This window comes from Dipodomys spectabilis, unplaced genomic scaffold (assembly GCF_019054845.1).
Source record: "Dipodomys spectabilis isolate Male_0828 unplaced genomic scaffold, ASM1905484v1 ptg000178l, whole genome shotgun sequence".
NCBI classification, from domain to species: domain Eukaryota; kingdom Metazoa; phylum Chordata; class Mammalia; order Rodentia; family Heteromyidae; genus Dipodomys; species Dipodomys spectabilis.
Genome location: NW_024870855.1, coordinates 7,604,845 through 7,622,558, shown reverse-complemented (window position 1 = coordinate 7,622,558; position 17,714 = coordinate 7,604,845). Strand labels below are relative to the sequence as shown.

General features: G+C 39.9%; 1 pseudogene; it reads left to right on the top strand.

Moving 5' to 3' along the window:
- LOC122120728 overlaps positions 1-17,714 on the top strand; it is a 118,484-nt pseudogene that overhangs the window by 64,299 nt on the left and 36,471 nt on the right.

Here is a 17,714-nt window from a genome sequence, read left to right as displayed (position 1 = left end):
CTCATTGTTTTTTACATGAAGCATCAGTTCTAGGGAGAAATAATGTCCAATGCAAAGTTTATCTGAAGCAAAACAACTTAGAACATTGTTTTTGATTTTCCTTTCCTGGCTTTTGTTTTCTCTTGCCCCCTTCTCTATACAAAAGACACTATATCATCTCCCTTTTTGGAGGCTGTATGGTGGGTGGGGATGGCAGCACCCAGGCAACAAGCCATTCTTTCTGAGATAGAGGAGCTAGTTAATAGAAGTAATTTCATCTTTTGAGTTCAACCTCTTAGTAGAGCTAGACAGGAGGCCAAAATGCTGAACTCCCAAACAGAAATTAGAGTCTGTTTTACTGCTTAATAGCAAATAACTTAGAACTTTTTCTGTTGTCTAGTCTCTGAAAAAGGATAAAATAATGAATGCAGGTGTGTTACAATGTGCACATCTCTGTGCACAGGGACAAGGGTGTACCTCCCTCATTGAGGACTAGCACTGCTCCATTCAGTGGCAAGCGACCTCTTGCTCTCTTCAGCTTTCAGAAATACTCAAAATGATGCCTGCAGCAAAATGAAGTTTTCAAGAAACATATCTGCTGTTAATGAGTATACTCTCTCTTTCTCTCTCTCTCTCCACACACACACACACACACACACACACACACACACACACACACACACACACACACACACACACACACACACACACACACACACACACACACACACACACACACACACACATTGGCCGGTTGTGGGACTTGAACTCTGGGCCTAGGTGCTGTCCCTCAGCTCTTCAGCTCAAGGCAAGTGCTCTACTGCTTTCACCACAGCACCACTTTTGGTTTTCTAGTAGTTTATTGGAGATAAGAGTCTCATGGACTTTCCTGCCTGGGCTGCCTTTGAACTGCGATCCTCAGGTCTCAGCCTCCTGAGTAGCTAGGATTACAGGTGTGAGCCACCAGCACCCAGCTAGGACTACCTCTTTTTTTTTTTTTTTTTTTTTTTGGTTGGTTGTGGGGCCTGAACTCTGGGTCTGGGCGCTGTCCCTCAGCTCTTCAGCTCAAGGCTAGCGCTCTACCACTTGAGCCACAGGGCCACTTACAGCTTTTTCTGCTTATATGGTGTTGAAGAAGAATCGAAACTAGGGCCTCATGCATGACAAGCACTCTACTACTGAGTCACCTTTCCAGCCCGGGACTACCTCTTGTTAAAAACACAAAAAATTGTGATGTAGTATTAGAAATGGCATATAATTTATATATCCAAACTGCCATTGATGAATGTAGGATGTGTAGTTGCTGACTATTTAAACAGTGCTAAAATGATATCTCTGGAATAAGAGAGGTTACAGGACAGTCTCAGACAGACCTCTTATCTATGATTTCATTTTCTCTATTAGTAGGAAAACTTTTGTTGTCATAAAACTCATAAAACCTCACAATTCTCTGCAATAATAGTTTTAGCATCAAAACTGGCTGTTAGCCTGTGTTTTTGGACTCTTAAATGTTTTTTTACCCGAGTGCATCTTTGAAATGGCTTTTCAACTTTTTTGAAGTAGTGCATCTGATATGCTATTTTCCTAAATAATCTTAAAAATGAGTTCTAAAACAAATTTCAAGTATGAATTTACATATTAATTTTGATTTTTCTTTCTCCACTGTGCTGCTAACCATTCAGTTGGATATAACTAGCTGATAGCCTGCTCCTATGAAACTGAGCTATAAAACATGGTAGGATTACTTCAGGGCCTTATTAACAGTATTTTGCAGCCTTGTTACTGTTCTGAAGCATGCATTTTTCAAAGCCTGGAGCCATTTAGAATGTGTATATTGAGAGAGTTTTCTTCATGCACATAAGTTATTGGAAGAGATACTAGACATTGTACAACAGATAGGCCAGGTCAGACTCTTGTATGTTGAGGGCACACAGAAGGATGAAGTGAATCAGGTGCCATTAGATGCATGCTTTACTTTCCATAGTTCAGCATTGTCACTCAATTCTGTGAAAGAGGAAAAAGAACATTGAGCCTAAGGGTTAGAGCATAGGAGGATTTAGGATCAATAAGATTTTTGTGAGGCTGTGAGAAGAATTTGAGGTAGTTTGACTCAAAATGAACCCCCACCCCAACTGCTATTAGTTGTAATTGAGGACATAGGGTTCACCTCTCTTTGGGTGTTCCTAATATTTGAAGAGTTTTCACCCTTAGAGTGAATTTTACATGATAAGCACATTACAGTAATAGAATTTTTAATGTACTTAGGAGCAAACAGTTCAAGGCATTTTAAAACAATGAGTTTTTATATTGACAGTTGCTCAAGGAAGGAAAAAAAAAACTCACTCATGAAATTACATTTGAGCGGTTGATTTCTGTGCAGTGGATTCCTTGAGGGAAATGTGCTTTAATAGTAAAGAAAGAATACAGATGGAATCTCATTCATAACTAGAATTCTTACAAGGATTTTTATACAAAGGCTATTATCCTTCTTTAATGATTATCTGATTAACTCTCCCCAGTTGGTATAATAGTTGCAATAAAGTACAAGAAATAATGACTTGAGCTGGAAGAGACCTAAGAAATGATGATTTAGTCCTAACTGCTTACCTAAGTGGGTTCCAGAGAGAGAGCCCCATTTGTTTGCTGAAGATCTCACAGCTCTGAGAGCTAGAATTAGAGTCCCAGTGTTCTGTATTTGAGTTCAGAGCTCAAGTTCACATGCTCTAGCATTATATATTTAAATATCCAGGCTTGGAGAACTTAGATACTACCTCATAGCCCTTACCCTTTAGTCTTTGCTTCAAACTCACCTAAATTCTTTGGCCATTTCTTCAAATCAACAATAGTTCTCTTGGACAGATGAAGAAGTGGGAAAGGGGTCCCAGTGTCTTCCTGTCAAGTTCCAGGTATTACTTCTGACTTGGTAACTCTCTGTGAAAAGACCCAGCTTTGCTCTCCTTTTCCCCTGGGCCTCTCCTACCTATTCCCTGGACCCCACCTTTTCTCTCTCTTTGTTCCATCAACCTTCTTTGTCAAATTGTTTATGCTCTTGGATTCTCTCCAGTAGGCCTTCAAATATGACTTGTTTTCCTTTAATAAAGATTTCCTTTGGCACAACTCTTTCAATTAAGGATGTTTTTAAGAAAATAATTTGTTATTATTTTCAAATACATAGAAGAATAGAAGGATAGTAGGACATTGAGAAGGATGGAGGGAGGATAGTATGACATTGTATGTAAGTAAATGCCAAAATGTTTATTATCTAAGTCCTGTTTTCTAGTGGGAGTGTGGTATGTTAAAATAGAATTCTTTGGTAGTTCACACAAGAAATGTGATTTAGACACACGTATAATTTACATGCTACAGCTTTCCAAGAATGTGAAATTAGACTGTTTGGGAGTGAATTTGAAGAAAGGTTTACATTGGAAAGAGGTGTGATTGAGAGCACTAGAATTCAAATTTGTGTGATTGTATTGTAAATTTTATACTTACGTGATACGGAAGCATATATTGTTCTGCATAGTCAAATATAAATGTCCTTTCAAAAAAGGACAAATAAAAACATGATTCTTATATTGGTTATTTCATCTTCAACAATATTTAATAGAATATTTTCTTTGGTGATTAAAGGAAGGTATTTCTCTTTATAATATTAATAAAATACAAATGTGAGCAGTCAGTAGTGTCCTCAGAAACAGTATGGGCAGTTTAGTTTTTGTAGTGTAGGATCTGTGCTGAAATATCCAGTTGTCATACATATTATTTTGACAAGCCATCTTTTCCCTGCCCTCTCACCCCCCATCAAAAAATTCAGTAATAGTAACCATACCTTAAAATCATGTGCCATCACTGTTGTAAACGGAATCCTTTGGGTAATTTTTAGTGTCTGTGGTTTGTTTAAAACAAGAAAAAGATCACTTCTTAAGGTCTAAATGGTCTGTAGAGCTTTCTCTCAGGCATGAAATTTAAAGCACTGGGTTGGATCTTTGCCGAGAGTGGCAAGCTTCATTGTAAACCGTCAGCATCATATACCCTAGCTTGAGAGCGGTGGGCACGACAAGTGTCTGCTACTCCATGATCCTGGCCTAGGCATACATTCTGTTGACTGCCCCTTCTGCCTGTCCCAGCTTGTTGCTTGATTTCTTCCCGTTCTTCACTTGGTTCTTGTGATCTGAGTTTAATAAAATGATTGCAATGGCTGCAGAAAGAGAAAAAAGTAAAGGTTGATAAGAGGAAAATGCAGTCAATGTAGTGCTGGTGCTGGAGGAACTATGGTGCTGGAGGAACTATGCATCTTAATCCATCTCTTCTGGTGGTAGGATTACTTCAGTTTATATTGTTCTGGGAATGGGGCAGTATTTGAATACTCTAATGCGGAAGTAAGAGAGAGGGAATAGAAAGAAATGCCTGGCTTTCTGGCATCTGGGTGTGTTCAGTACAATTTCCATTGCTTGGATCTTGCATAGTTTTTCCTTTCTCAAGCTTAGCTCCTCTGACTTGTCTTATTTTTCCTTTCTTTGCCAGGCTTGCTTGCTTGTTTGCTTGCTTGCTTGTTTGCTTGCTTGCTTGCTTGCTTGCTTCCTTCCTTCCTTCCTTCCTTCCCCAATCCTGGGGCTTGAACTCTAGGTCTGGTCATTGTCCCTGAGCTCCTTTTTGCTCAAAGCTAGCTCTATCACTTGAGCCCCAGCACAATTTCCAACTTTTTCTGTGATTAACTGGTTTTTCCTGCCCAAGTTGGCTTTGAACCACGATCCTCAGATCTCAGCCTCCCGAATAGCTAGGATTACAGGTGTGAGCCACAGCACCTGGCCCAGGTTTTCTTTATACTATGTTCTCTGTATAAATTATACATTGTGAATCTCAGGTATCTGTCTCTAAAGTGCAATTGGATAAGCATTTTGGTCTAAAAAAAAGTGATATGAATTGTTTCTTTCTAGAAAAGATAGAAATTCCTTAAGAAAATTGGGCCAGGAGTTGTATTATAGTCAGGAGAATGAAGAGTCTAACTTCCTAAGAAGGGGTACTAGATTGGGAACCTACAGACTTAACATTCTGTTTACATCAAAAGTATTCATGACATTGGCTAAGATATCAATCCTATTTCAACTGCATTCTCTCTCTTCTCAAGATCATTTATAAATTCTTTCTGAGACCTAACTTAAAGGGTTTTAGGAAGCATCTTTAAAAAGGGTTTGATTTGGAGCCAATTGGGTGTACATGTTCCTCTCCTTCCTTTGAAGAGAATCTTAGAATCCTGGGGCTGCAAAGAATCTCAAGAAGTTCTTTCAGTTTTCAATCTCTGGGATAAACCCGAATACTTTGATTTTCCTCATTATTATCATTACATTGTCTCAATAAAAGGGGCTAGCATGTTCTCAGAAATAGTCTTTTTTTTTTTTTTAGTTGTAAAATGATTATATTTTTAAAAGAAACTTAAAACTTTCCATCCATACTTCTCAGAATTGTGATCCAGCTCAGGAGAGTTGGTAAGCAAAGTCCTTTATGGGAGACGGTGAGAAGCACGGGAGAGTGTTACACAAAGAACGGTGTTGACTGAGGAGGTGAGAGACCCTTGTCACAGCCTAAGTATCCATCCCATAGGCCAAGACCCTGCTGACACTCACGATTTCTTGTAGAAGCAGAACCAGCCTGATGCTCCTGGGAGACTTCTCCCTGCTAGAGACACTCAGCATTCATTTATTTTAAAAGGATCTATTGAGGGCCTACAGTGTGCCAGCCCCTGATCTAGGTCCAAAATTTGTCTGTGAATAAGTAAAGATCCTTACAGCATTGTAGCTCAGTGGGGGGGGGGGGGGGGGGGGGGGGCGGGAAAGACAGACAATAAGTAAACAAATGGCCGGCAAACTGTGTCAGATGTTCATAAGTGCTGTGAATAAAACTAAAGTGAGAAATGGAATTAAGAAATGCTGAGAGATTCTGTTTCTAACCAAGACGGAGGAAGGGGAATCAGAAATAGTCTTTTAATAATAACATATATACATACATATCTATCTATCTACACAAGTCATTTTCCTCTAGTATGTGATTTCTGTAGCCTCTCTCACAGACATTTCTTTCTATGTGCCTTAGTCCTCTCCTATTTTCTTTAAATTTAGTTTTTCAAAATTACGAATTCTTACAAGTTTTCTGTTCTTATGTCCTAGAAATCCTTTTGGAAGATCCTTTCATTTTGAATAGTTCCTACCCTGATGCAGGAGAGGGCTTGTTTTGAATACTCCTCAACTATTTCCATGTTTAACTCTACTCCCCACAAAGAGCTTCACCTGTAAGTTGGCCCAGACTCAGCACGTCAGGTTCCCTTCCACACATTTGTGGTGGTGACAGGGAGCCGTTCCCAGGGCTCCTGTGGTGTCCTCCTGTCACCCACTTGAACATAGATGCCCTGTTTTGGCGCAAGTCTGCAAATTTTTATCACAGATTTTGTTTTTCAGCTCTGATCATTGTGAGTACTTTTTTCTGAACTTCCTCCAGTCTGTGCACTAAAGGAAGTCACATTCTGAACTCTGCCCAGTGTTTTCCTGGCTGATGAACCTGGGAGATACTGCCTCTATCTTTCTGCTTCTGTCAGAGTACCACATACCTGGGCTGTATTTGGTGTTTGCTCATGACTCCTCTTTTTCTCCTGCCAAACTGTGGTAATAAGGGTTCCTTTATGTTTTATCCACAGAATTCACCTTTCATTTGTAGATACTCTACTTTGTACTTACACCTCAAAAGCACCAACTTATTTTGGTAGATCATTACTTTATTTTTTTCCTTGTCAGTCATGGGGCCTGAACTCTGGGCCTGGGTGCTGCCCCTCAGCTCTTCAGCTTAAGGCTAGTGCTGTACCACTTGAGCCACAGCGCCACTTCTGGCTTTTTCTGCTTATATGGTGCTGAGAAATGGAACCCAAGGCCTCATGCATGTAAGGCAAGCACTCTACCACTGAGCCACCTTCCCAGCCCTTGGTAGATCATTTCTTTTTTTTTTTTGTCAGTCATGGGCCTGAACTCTGGGCCTGGGCGCTATCCCTCAGCAATTCAGCTCAAGGCTACCGCTCGACCACTTGAGCTACAGCACCACTTCCGGCTTTTTCTGCTTATGTGGTACTGAGGAATTGAACCCAGGGCTTTATGCATGCAAGACAAGCACTCTACCACTGATCCACCTTCTCAGCCCCGCTTGGTAGATCATTCCTAACTGACTTATTAAGATTCTATTATTCTTCAGAAAAGCTAGAAACTTTCACCTAGTTTAGAACCACAAGTTGAGATGCTTTCAATTCATTAGTCAGTCATTGATTAAAATTTAAAAAAAAACAAACAACCAAAGCCTCAACCACATTGGGCCCAGGAGTCTGACTGCTGTTTTATAATTCTTCTAAATAGTCTTAAGCCATTTTATTTCTGTCAACTCATGGCTCTTTATTACTCTTTTTTTTTTTAACTCTACAAACATAGTTGATATCATGCTTAATTATGGAAACAGGACTCAAGTGATGCAGTATAATAATGGGGAACTGTGCTTGGTTTTATGGAAAGAAGAAAATCAACAATTGTTTAATATGTGAATAGAGCTTCATATTGTAGTAGCAAGACAAGAGAAAATAAAAAGACTTGAGGATAAACATCTCCTTTATAATACCTATCTTTGATTTAAACTTAACCGTTAGCATCTTACTTAGCATATGAACATAACAAGATATACTTTGTGTTATTGTCATTACAGGTTCTAAAGGTAACCATGAAAACAGAAGAAGCTACATTTCTGATGTGATGCTTGAAAGTTAATGACTGCCTATCACGTTTTTGCGAACATGAAGTATGACTTAGAAGCATTGAAGGTTTATGATGTCATCAGTTTCGACAGAAAGCAAACTCCAGCCTGCAGTGAGCCTGCAAAGAGTTGACCCAGAAACATGCATGATTGTGTTTACAAACCACTGGGCACAGGTAATGTGTGAGCTCCGCCTTCTTTACTGGCCTCAGAGCCCCACCAGCCTCTGTCACACACAGCCAGGGTTTTCTACCTGTGTGATGGATAACTCAGTTTTCAGAAACACAAGGAGGGAAACCCTCTTAGATGGAAACAAAGGCAACATTCTCTTCTTGCTTTCCTATCATAGATACCCAGTTAAAAAAGATCATTCCCCTCCCTGCCAGGCAAAAAAAAAAAGCACCTAGGAAACATGCTTGTTCCCAAGGTAATTTTAGAATAACAGCAATCATTCCTTGAAATGACTTTTACATCACCTTACAAAACTCTTCACCATAGTTATAAGCTCTCCCTTTGGTCCTTTTCCCCTCCTGATCCCATCCAGTCCTTAAACTCTACTAAATACACATTTGTTAAGGATTTACCAAGTATTGTGCTTTCTATCACTCAATTTCCACAGACCTACAGAGTAGTATTAACTTCCTCATTTTACAGACGAGGGAATGGAAAATTACAAAGGTTAAATAACTTGTTTGAGGTTCTATAACTAGTGAATTACCAAGTGAGCCCTTAGATTTCACTCCCTTGACTCTAAAGCCCTTGTATTTGACCTCAGCACTCTACCATTTTCAGGCTGGTGGCCGCTGTGTAATTTAAGGAAAAATGTCAGGCTATGCCTAAATATCTGTCTTCTTTACAAAGCTGATTTTTTTTAAAAAAAATTATTTATTTTGGCTTCTCTGACTCTTCTCTGATCTACTGGTGTAGATAATTAAGGGTTGAGTGTTCAGAAAATTGACTAGCCTTCCCCTTTCCTCAGGGAGTTTATCAGTAGTAAAATAAACCAAATTGGCATTCTTTACTATTTGTTCAACATTACACTCCCAGGTGAGCTGGTAAGTGGCTATTTCTGTGACAGTCTTTTAGTGACTACCTAGCTCCTTCCTGTGTCCAGAAACAACACATGAGTTAAAGCATCAAACCTGCAAATCACAGCAATTTTAGGAGACATCGTTTAAATAAAAAAGGAACAAAATTAATATGGCTTGTGGGCTGTTCACACTTTGTAGCTTCTTGTCACCATCTAGGATAAAGCTTCCATGAATTTTTGTGCATTCCCCATTCTCTGACTTTTTGTTGTTCAAATTTCAATGGATTGTCTGTGGACATGGTGGTAACATCTGCAGTAGTAAAGGGAAGAAAGTATTTCAACACCTTTTCCTCTACTTTGTATTTTTTTTGTAGTATTCTAAAATTGATTCCAGAGTGGAGGGGTGAGCCCTACCGGAAACTGCTGATAGTGCGCTGGGTATGGGAAGATACAGGAAGACCTGTATCTCTCTTTTTCTTCAAAACTTTTCGTATTTTGTGTTTACAATGTACATAGTATCATTATGTATTAGTGCATTGTGTTTATTCATTAATTAAGCTATTGATGCTTTTTTTTGGCCAGTCCTGGAGCTTGAACTAGGCCTGGGCACTTTCCTTGGGCCTCTCTGTGTTTAAGGCTAGCGTACCACCACATGTGCTAAAGCTCTACTTCTGGCTTTTTTCTGTTTATGTGGGAGTGAGGAATCGAACCCAGGACTTCGTGCATGCTGGGCAACCACTCTATCACTAAGACACATTCCCAGCCCCTGATGCTTATTTTTAACTGCTAGAAATGCACAATCAAGTTAGAAGTGTTTTTCAGTTCCAGTCATCTCATTTGATAGATGGAATCTAGATCTCTAATACATAGTCTTTGCTCCAGGGCTCCATCTTGTTTGTTGTTTGGATATACTTCTTTGGTTACAATTACTTCTCTGGATATCTGTGATGTATGCCTTTGGTAGTCCATGCCATTCTTAAAGGGATGTTATAGCCTCAGCTTCATGATTATATGTCAGCAAGTTATTGCCCTGCCAAATTCTGTCCCAGTCAAGCTTTTTATATAGTGTGGCAGTGCTGTTAGAATGTCCTGTTCAGAAACATGTCATTGATCTCTCACACTGGTGAATTTTTTGTGTCTATGTTGGTCCTGAGCCTTGAACTCAGGGCCCCGGCATTATCCCTGAGCTTTTTTGTCTTAAGGCTAGTGCTGTGCCACTTGACCCACAGCTTTTGGTAGTTAACTGGAGATAAGAGTCTCATGAACTTTCCTGGCCAGGCTGGCTTCAAACCATGATTCTCAGATCTCATCCTCGAGCAGATAGGATTACAGGTGTGAGCCACTAGTGCCTGGCTTGAAAAAATAAGTTTTGGTCCCAGGTCATATTGTAACGAAATCCCAGGATACACATATCATATGGGTTTGGAAGCATATTGCAGGTACTTAGCATTCTTTTCTTCCAAAAACAAAAAAGTAAGAACTTTGTCGTATATAGTCATTAAATACTTTCTTGTGCAAAGTGAGGACTGTTCTGGCTTAGTTATTTCTCTAACTTTGGTTGGTTGTTTTCTTTTTGAAAATCTTTTGAGGCTTAACTTTTCCTTTTTTTTTATTTTTTTGGTCAGTTGTAGACCTTGAACTCTGGGCCTGGGCACTGTTCTTGCGCTCTTCAGTTCAAGGCGAGAGCTCTATTGCTTGAGTCACAGTGCCACTTCCATTTTCTAATGGTTTATTGGAGGTAAGAGTCTCATGGACTTTCCTGCCCAGGCTGGCTTTAAACATGATCCTCAGATCTCAGCCTCCTGAGTAGCTAGGATAGGCGTGAGCCACCAGAGCCCAGCTAAAGAATTTATATATATATCGGTAGTGGGACTTGAACTCTGGGCCTGGGCACTGTCCCTCAGCTCTTCAGCTCAAGGTGAGAGCTCTACCACTTGAGCCACAGCACCACTTCTAGTTTTCTGAGTGGTTTTATTGGAGATAAGAGTCTCACAGTCTTTCCTGCCCAGGCTGGCTTTGAACCGCCATCCTCAGATCTCAGCCTCCTGAGTATCTAGGATTACAAGCATGAGCCCCTGGCACCCTTCACTTTTCCTTTTAAACAAATCTTAAAAATACTCATAGTTTTAGTCTGCAGAGGTCCCGAGGGCTTTTTCGGTACCTTATGAATGAGAGTACTGGGTGAGAAACTCTCTTGGCTGGCAAATGGCTATTGTTCTTCAGGGGTTTATTTAGCTCATAGTACTAGTACAGCCCTGTCTGCATGCCAGGTGGGATTTAAGCTGGGAGCCTTGGCCTGGGCTTTTAAGAAATGTACAAGCTAATGTGGATGAGTAAAAATCCTTATCACAGAGTGATTAATGCTGGCTTCTCTCTGGGAAGGAGCTGGTATGGATGGAAATGGACTGGTGAGTGGGAAAAGTGATTGTTTTGTGTTTGGTAACTTAGCTGTGAAAAGGGAGGGAGAAAACTTTTTATGGTATGAATATTGGAAATGAATAGTTTTAGCCTATTTGGGATTGTGGGGGGGAAGCTGGAGAAGACAAAAAGTTTCAGGATAAGATATTTGGGTTGGAAATGAGAGACCTTCAGCTGGTAGAAATGAATGTTGTGTATTCTTTGTTTTGGAGTTTCAGATGGCATTCTTTGTAATGAGTTGTTCCATTGGAGAGGAAGAGCAGTAGAGAAATGTGTTAAAATCTGACTCACACCTCTTGCCTGCTGGAATTGCAGTTGCTGCTTTCCTGAGAAAATCCTAGAAATCCCAGAAGGGATGTAAGATCAGAAATGTGGCAAAGACAAGATGGCAACATGTTATTTATTGAAGTGTCTATTAGCTGAGTAGAGCAATGCTTTTATGTGTGATAATGAGAGGAAATGAAGGTACCAAAGTCTGTAGGACTCAGAGTTCTCTGATAGGGCCCTTGAGTGAAAAATACAACACAAATGACCTGCATTTGACTGATTCTGTTCTGCTGTTTATCAGTAACATCTGTTTCAGAGCGGTCATAGATGGAAGATAGCCTCTGGCCCAAATTTTGCCCTTCTAGTTATAGTATCTTGTCTCAAGCACCATGTCGCTGTCAGAGGAGTTGTCTAAGTAGCTAGGATCATATTCAAAGCAGATTGTGACTCTGGAGCTTACCAGGAGATAGACATGGATAGTTCCAGAGGTACTTTGAATTTCCGAATTGCTCCCTGGTCCCACTGGTCCCTGTGGCAGCCCCAGAATAGTTCTAGAGTAGGCATTCAGGAGTAACTGCATGCCTGGTAAGTGACTGAAGAATGTGGTTAGGAAATAGCACCTGCTTGTACTTCCTCACACCTTCTGAATGGCCACCTTGCCACTTAACTTGAGGTGAACCTACAACCAAGACCTTTCTAGGTTGTCCCTTTTGTTGGACCTTCCAGCGGCATCTGGCCACCCACAGGCCCTGTTGGCACACAGAGTTCTTTATGCCCTTTTTTCATTCCTACGTCTCATTTAGTCATGAGAAATACAAAGCTGCTTAGAGTTTCTAGCTACCTACTCCCTGGTTTCATGCCTCTTTGCCTTAGCACTTGCTCTTGTTTCTGCCTGAGTATTCTGCTGCTTGGCTAAATGCTTTTCTTTCTCCAGAACTCTTTTGAACTTCATTTCTTCTGGAAGCCTTTTCCTGCTGTCTTTTATGCTGTGTTGCAACTTCACCCTGAGTTTTCTTTCACTGTTAAACCAGTCACATTTTATTGCAATTATGGATACATTATCTTCTTTCCAACTTCACTGTGAGTGCCTCCAGATTAGCACCATTACTAATTTATCTACATTTTCAGTGTTAAGAACTGAGTGTGACATATTATAGAGGTTTAATGAACTGTTGAATTGAAAGGCAGAAAATAAGAAATGCAACTGCAGAAGATCTGAGAGACGGGCTGGGAAGGTGGCTCAGTGGTAGAAGATCTGAGAGATATAGGAAACAGCTTCAGTCTTATATACTATTTTGAAGACATTGCACAGTTCGCTTCTAGGAAGTTCTTTGGATTTGGTTTGAATTCATTGATCAGAAATAGTATATATATATATATATATATGTGTGTGTGTGTGTGTGTGTGTGTGTTTAATTTTTATAGTCACTTTCATGAACACTTTATAATCTAGTATATTGTTTTTATCTCTTATATTTGTGACTTTGCATTTTCAAAATGGAAGAGGGTAAAATTAGAAAGGAGCGTTGGCTTACCAAGCAATTAATAGATTGCTGTATGCACTAACCACTTGTTATTTTGTGATTTCATAGACCTTTCTGTATACTTCTTTCAAGCGCTGAATACTAGTAGTGTCTGTCCTTAGAGCTACAAGAACATAGGAATTAGGTTAAAAAAATCAGAGGACTGGGCTTGGTGGTATATGCCTGTAATCTTAGCACTGAGACTTAAAGTCCTTGAGTTTGAGCTCAGCCTGGACTATATTGTCAGACTCTGTCTCAAGAAAAAAAAGAATACAGTAGTGGTGATAGATGAGGAAAAAGAGGTGGATTTAGTCATCTTTTTCATTTCAGAGAGAATGAGGATGGGAAAATAAATGGAACCATCTAGATTGCTTAGGTCAAATGTCTTCTCACAATAGTGCAAAGTATAGTAGGTTTTATTTACAGCATCTTGTATAGATTTCCACATAGCCTGAATCTGTTGAAGAGCACATGGTATCTAGATGTAGAGTTGTCACATGTATTGAATCTTATTCACTTGCCATGTTCATCTTTGTTCTTTTGATACTTGCCTTGTGGTAGACTAAATGACAGGGGAAAAAGCCTTGGAGAGATGAAAGTTGAGACATTGTTAGAGAACTTTGATTACTCTTCTGACTATCTTAGGAAGCTTTTATTTGTTAACATTTAAAAATTTGTATTTGTCACACCAACTCTACAGGTAACGCCAAATTTGCTGGATGAAAAGAAAACAAAAACTCTTCCTCTTAAGGTGAAGTGCCTAAGGCATTGATGAGGGCTTCTGTTCCACCACAAAGTAGTTGAGTCTATAGAAATGTCAGCAGTTCTACTACCGCAGACTCCTTGATAAGGTTGTTTTTTGTTTTTTGCTGTGGTTAAAGGGAGTGTTCCTTGGAATGTTATTACTTAGGACACTCTTCTGTCTGTGTATAGGTCCTCCTTTTTCCTCTTTCATCTCAGAGTTAGACAAGTTTCTGATGCTCAGGATTAAAGCTGTCTTTAAACCACTGGGACAAGTTCACAAGCTGTGTTGTCTTCTTGATAGGAAAAATAAATGACTTGGTGAGGTCCATTCCCCCTATGGAGACAGGTATGCAAGGAATGTTCCAAACTGAATTGAGCCCAGAAACATGGACTGGATGGAAATATACTTTTCTTGTAGTTATTTGGTGCAGTAAGTGGAATTCGGCCTAGGACAGCTAAATCCTGGGTACATAAGTAGAATTTGGCCAAGCACAGCTAAAATCACTCTTCTGTGTGATGGAAGTGTTCCTTAGTAACTTGTTTTCCATAATTCTACTTTAACGTATCATTCCAAAGCATTTGGAGGTATGGGTTGTAGTCAGGTGACTTTCCTGAAATAACTAGGCTCTCAAAGTAGTATAAGTGGTCACTTGATACCAGGTTGTATGTAAGACATAGAACAATAGTGAGATGGTATCAAAGTAAATGTAACAGAGAAACATCAGTGTTTATTATGACGGAAAGTCCTTTGTTAGCTACTCTGTGATTAATGTGAACCTTCTATTATTTAAGATTTGTAATTGTTTAAACTTCAGGCTCATTATCTCTGACAAGGGTCATTATTAGGAATAAAGATAAGGAGCATTCTGAAAGAATGCTTAAGAAAGAAATATATTATCTGTTAATTATATTTATCCACATTAATCGTTATAATTTTTTTGTAGGAAAAATGGCTGTGAAACTAGTTTAAATTTAGCTATTTTGATCTGATGGTAATTTTTACACCATTGTTCACATTGTTGATTTATGTATGCTTCTTTGTAGGGTTGTGGTAATTTACATTTGGCTCTAAATGTGACCCATGATATGCACATGCATGTGCATACATGCACACAGGTGCCTATATTTATTAAAGTGTATCGATGATCAAATACCCAGTCATGATCAGCATTAATGTTGTTACAATTTCAATTAGTTTTCTTAATTAACATGTGTGTTCTTATGTACTGATGGGTTTTGATATTTTCAGCTTAACAAAGTGAACTTGTTTTGTAAAGAAAATGTTTATAGTGCATATTTTGCTTGTTTTCACTTTCTCATCTACTAAACCCCTGCAGCCTTATTCATTTCTCCTGAAATGAATCCCTGACAATGATATATAGTGGAGAATCCAGGGTTGGAAAATCCAAGACAAGAATGAGAAATTAAGATTGGAGGAGCACAGGAAGGGCCAGGCCTGTAGGAGGCTCTGTGTACAGCATGGAATCTCAGCACCCATTGGATTGTTAGTCAGAGATGGCAAATGGGTGACATGAGTCAGCAAGCAGAAATCAGGGAAACAGGGCTACCAGGGTTTGATGGGAGTTTGAGGGCAGTGAAGGAAAAGATAATTTACATAAGGAGTCAATTTCCAGGAACTGCAAGAACTGTGACATCATTCAGGTGGAAGAATTTGGACATCCATGTAGAAGCACTTGAGCATTTTGGTGCAGGCTGGGTTCCAGCCAGGAAGTGTCTGAGCTATTCCCTGCCAAGTTAGAACCAGTGCCAGGATGAGGCCTTTAGAGCCCACTTGAAAATCAGGTCATGGGTATGTGTGCCTAGAAGGAAAGGGGAGGTGGCCTGGGAGGGCTCTGATACCTGGGGAGCAGGTTCAGGATATGTGGTAACTGTGGGTTCAATCAGCACCTTGTGGAGCACTGAGTGCTCAGAGACTCAAGCCCTTTGTTGTAACACACCCATCTTCTAGGCAGTAAAACCAGTGGCCAGGGCTTGGGATCAACAACCCTTCCCTGTGTGAGGGCTGTTAGAACTCTGTTCTCACTTTCTCTGCTATTTACTCAGAAATAGCACAGAGGAGGGACTACAAGGAGGAGTAAGATACTTCAGTTTAGAAGTGCTAAGAAGTTTGATGTCTGAGTAAAATTCTCAGTTCTCTCTAAGATTTCTCATAGCAGGGCTGGAAGAGTGCTAAGTAGTAAGGAAGGCTAGTTTATGAGAAAAGTGTGATTTATGGACATGTAAATGTTTTTTCTGTGTATTACATATTAGGTATACAATAAATATTGCATATAGTACCAGTATGTATATTTATAAACTGATATTGCCTGGGAATTTCTGAGAATTATGAGATTTTCAGTAATTCTTTTTAACTCAGTTTTTTGGGTTCCTTTTTTAGATACTACAAAACCATTTTGCTTACTTTTATTTTAATTCTGTTAGAAAATTAGAGCAACTAACAAGAAAAATTTTATTGTTAGAACCTATTGATATGAACCTTATTTTTGTACTAGTCCCTTGGGGCTTGAACTCAGGGTCTGGGTGCTGTTTGGATGCTTTCCTTCCTCAAGGATAGTGCTCTACCACTTGAGCCACAGCTCTACTTCTGGCTTTTTTGGTGATTAATTGGAGATAAGAATCGAATGGACTTCCCTGCTTGGGCTGGCTTTGAACTGCAATCCTTAGGTCTTAGCCTCCTGAGTAGCTAGGATTATAGTTGTGAGCCACCAGCACCTAAGATCAGATTACAAGTCAAAAGGGAGGAACAATTTCATAACTTATGTTATATATTATCAGATTGTTTTCCAGAAAAACTGAGGTAATTTGCCATACCTTTTTCAAAAATCCTTGTTTTAGACTGTTTGGACAGCCTGAGTACAGGAGAAGTACATACATTTTTACTTGAAGGTCTAGCTGTAAAGGTAGCTCTCACAAGTAAACTGGACATGTGGAATTTGAAATTATAGAATGGATTAAGTGTATTGTGTATTTGTCCTTCAGAATGTGGAGCCTTGGAGGTAGGGACATTGAGAGCTGGAGAGTGCAGTGTTGAGGTGGGAGACCCCTGTGGAGCAAGTAAGGTACTGCAGTTCTGCTCTGAGATGCTGGGAAGGTCCTGAACCAAAGGGAAAGGCTCAGCCAGGTCCCAGGGTCTCTGCTGCCAGTGAGGCTTCCAGGTGTGCAAAAAGTTCTGCAGGGTTGAGCAGAGATATGGGAAAGTGGGCAGACTCTGGAGGCAGGAATCTGGCAAAGAAGTGGATGTCTAGTGGCTGCTCTGGGGACCCCAGTCTCTGAGCCATATTCTTCTTGTATACCTGAACATTGAAAGCCTTCATCATGAAAAATGCCAACTCCAGGATGTGGAGTGAACTTTTCTTTTTTTTTGGGGGGGGGGCAATTATAGGGCCTGAACTCTGGGCCTGGGCGCGTCCATCAGCTCTTTAGCTCAAGGCTAGTGCTCTACCACTTGAGCCACAGTGCCACTTCCGGCTTTTTTTTCTTTTTGCTTATGTGGTGCTGAGGAATCAAACCCAGGGCCTCATACATGCAAGGCAAGCGCTCTACCACTGAGCCACCTTCCCAGCCCATGGAGTGAGCTTTTCATTTGCAACATAGCTTGTTCATTTTCTAGTAGAAATTGATAGAAATGATAGATTCTGTGGAAATCCATTTATTCTTTCATGATGTTCTTGTCTGGTTCATAGAGATTTCTCCCCTTACTTCTGATAGGGTAGAGACCTTAGGATTTGTCCCAAGGAATAATTTTCCCACATTGCTCATGTATGCTGACATAGCATTGCATATTTGCCAGCTTCCTCAGTGTCTTGCAAATATTCTGTTACCTAAACATATTCTGTTACCTAAACACACAACATGTAGCAGCACATCACAGAACTGGGTCAAGAGGGCTCTGCCAAAGATAAACATTGCATGCAATTCAGCAAAGCAAAACGGACCAAAGATAAAATCATAGA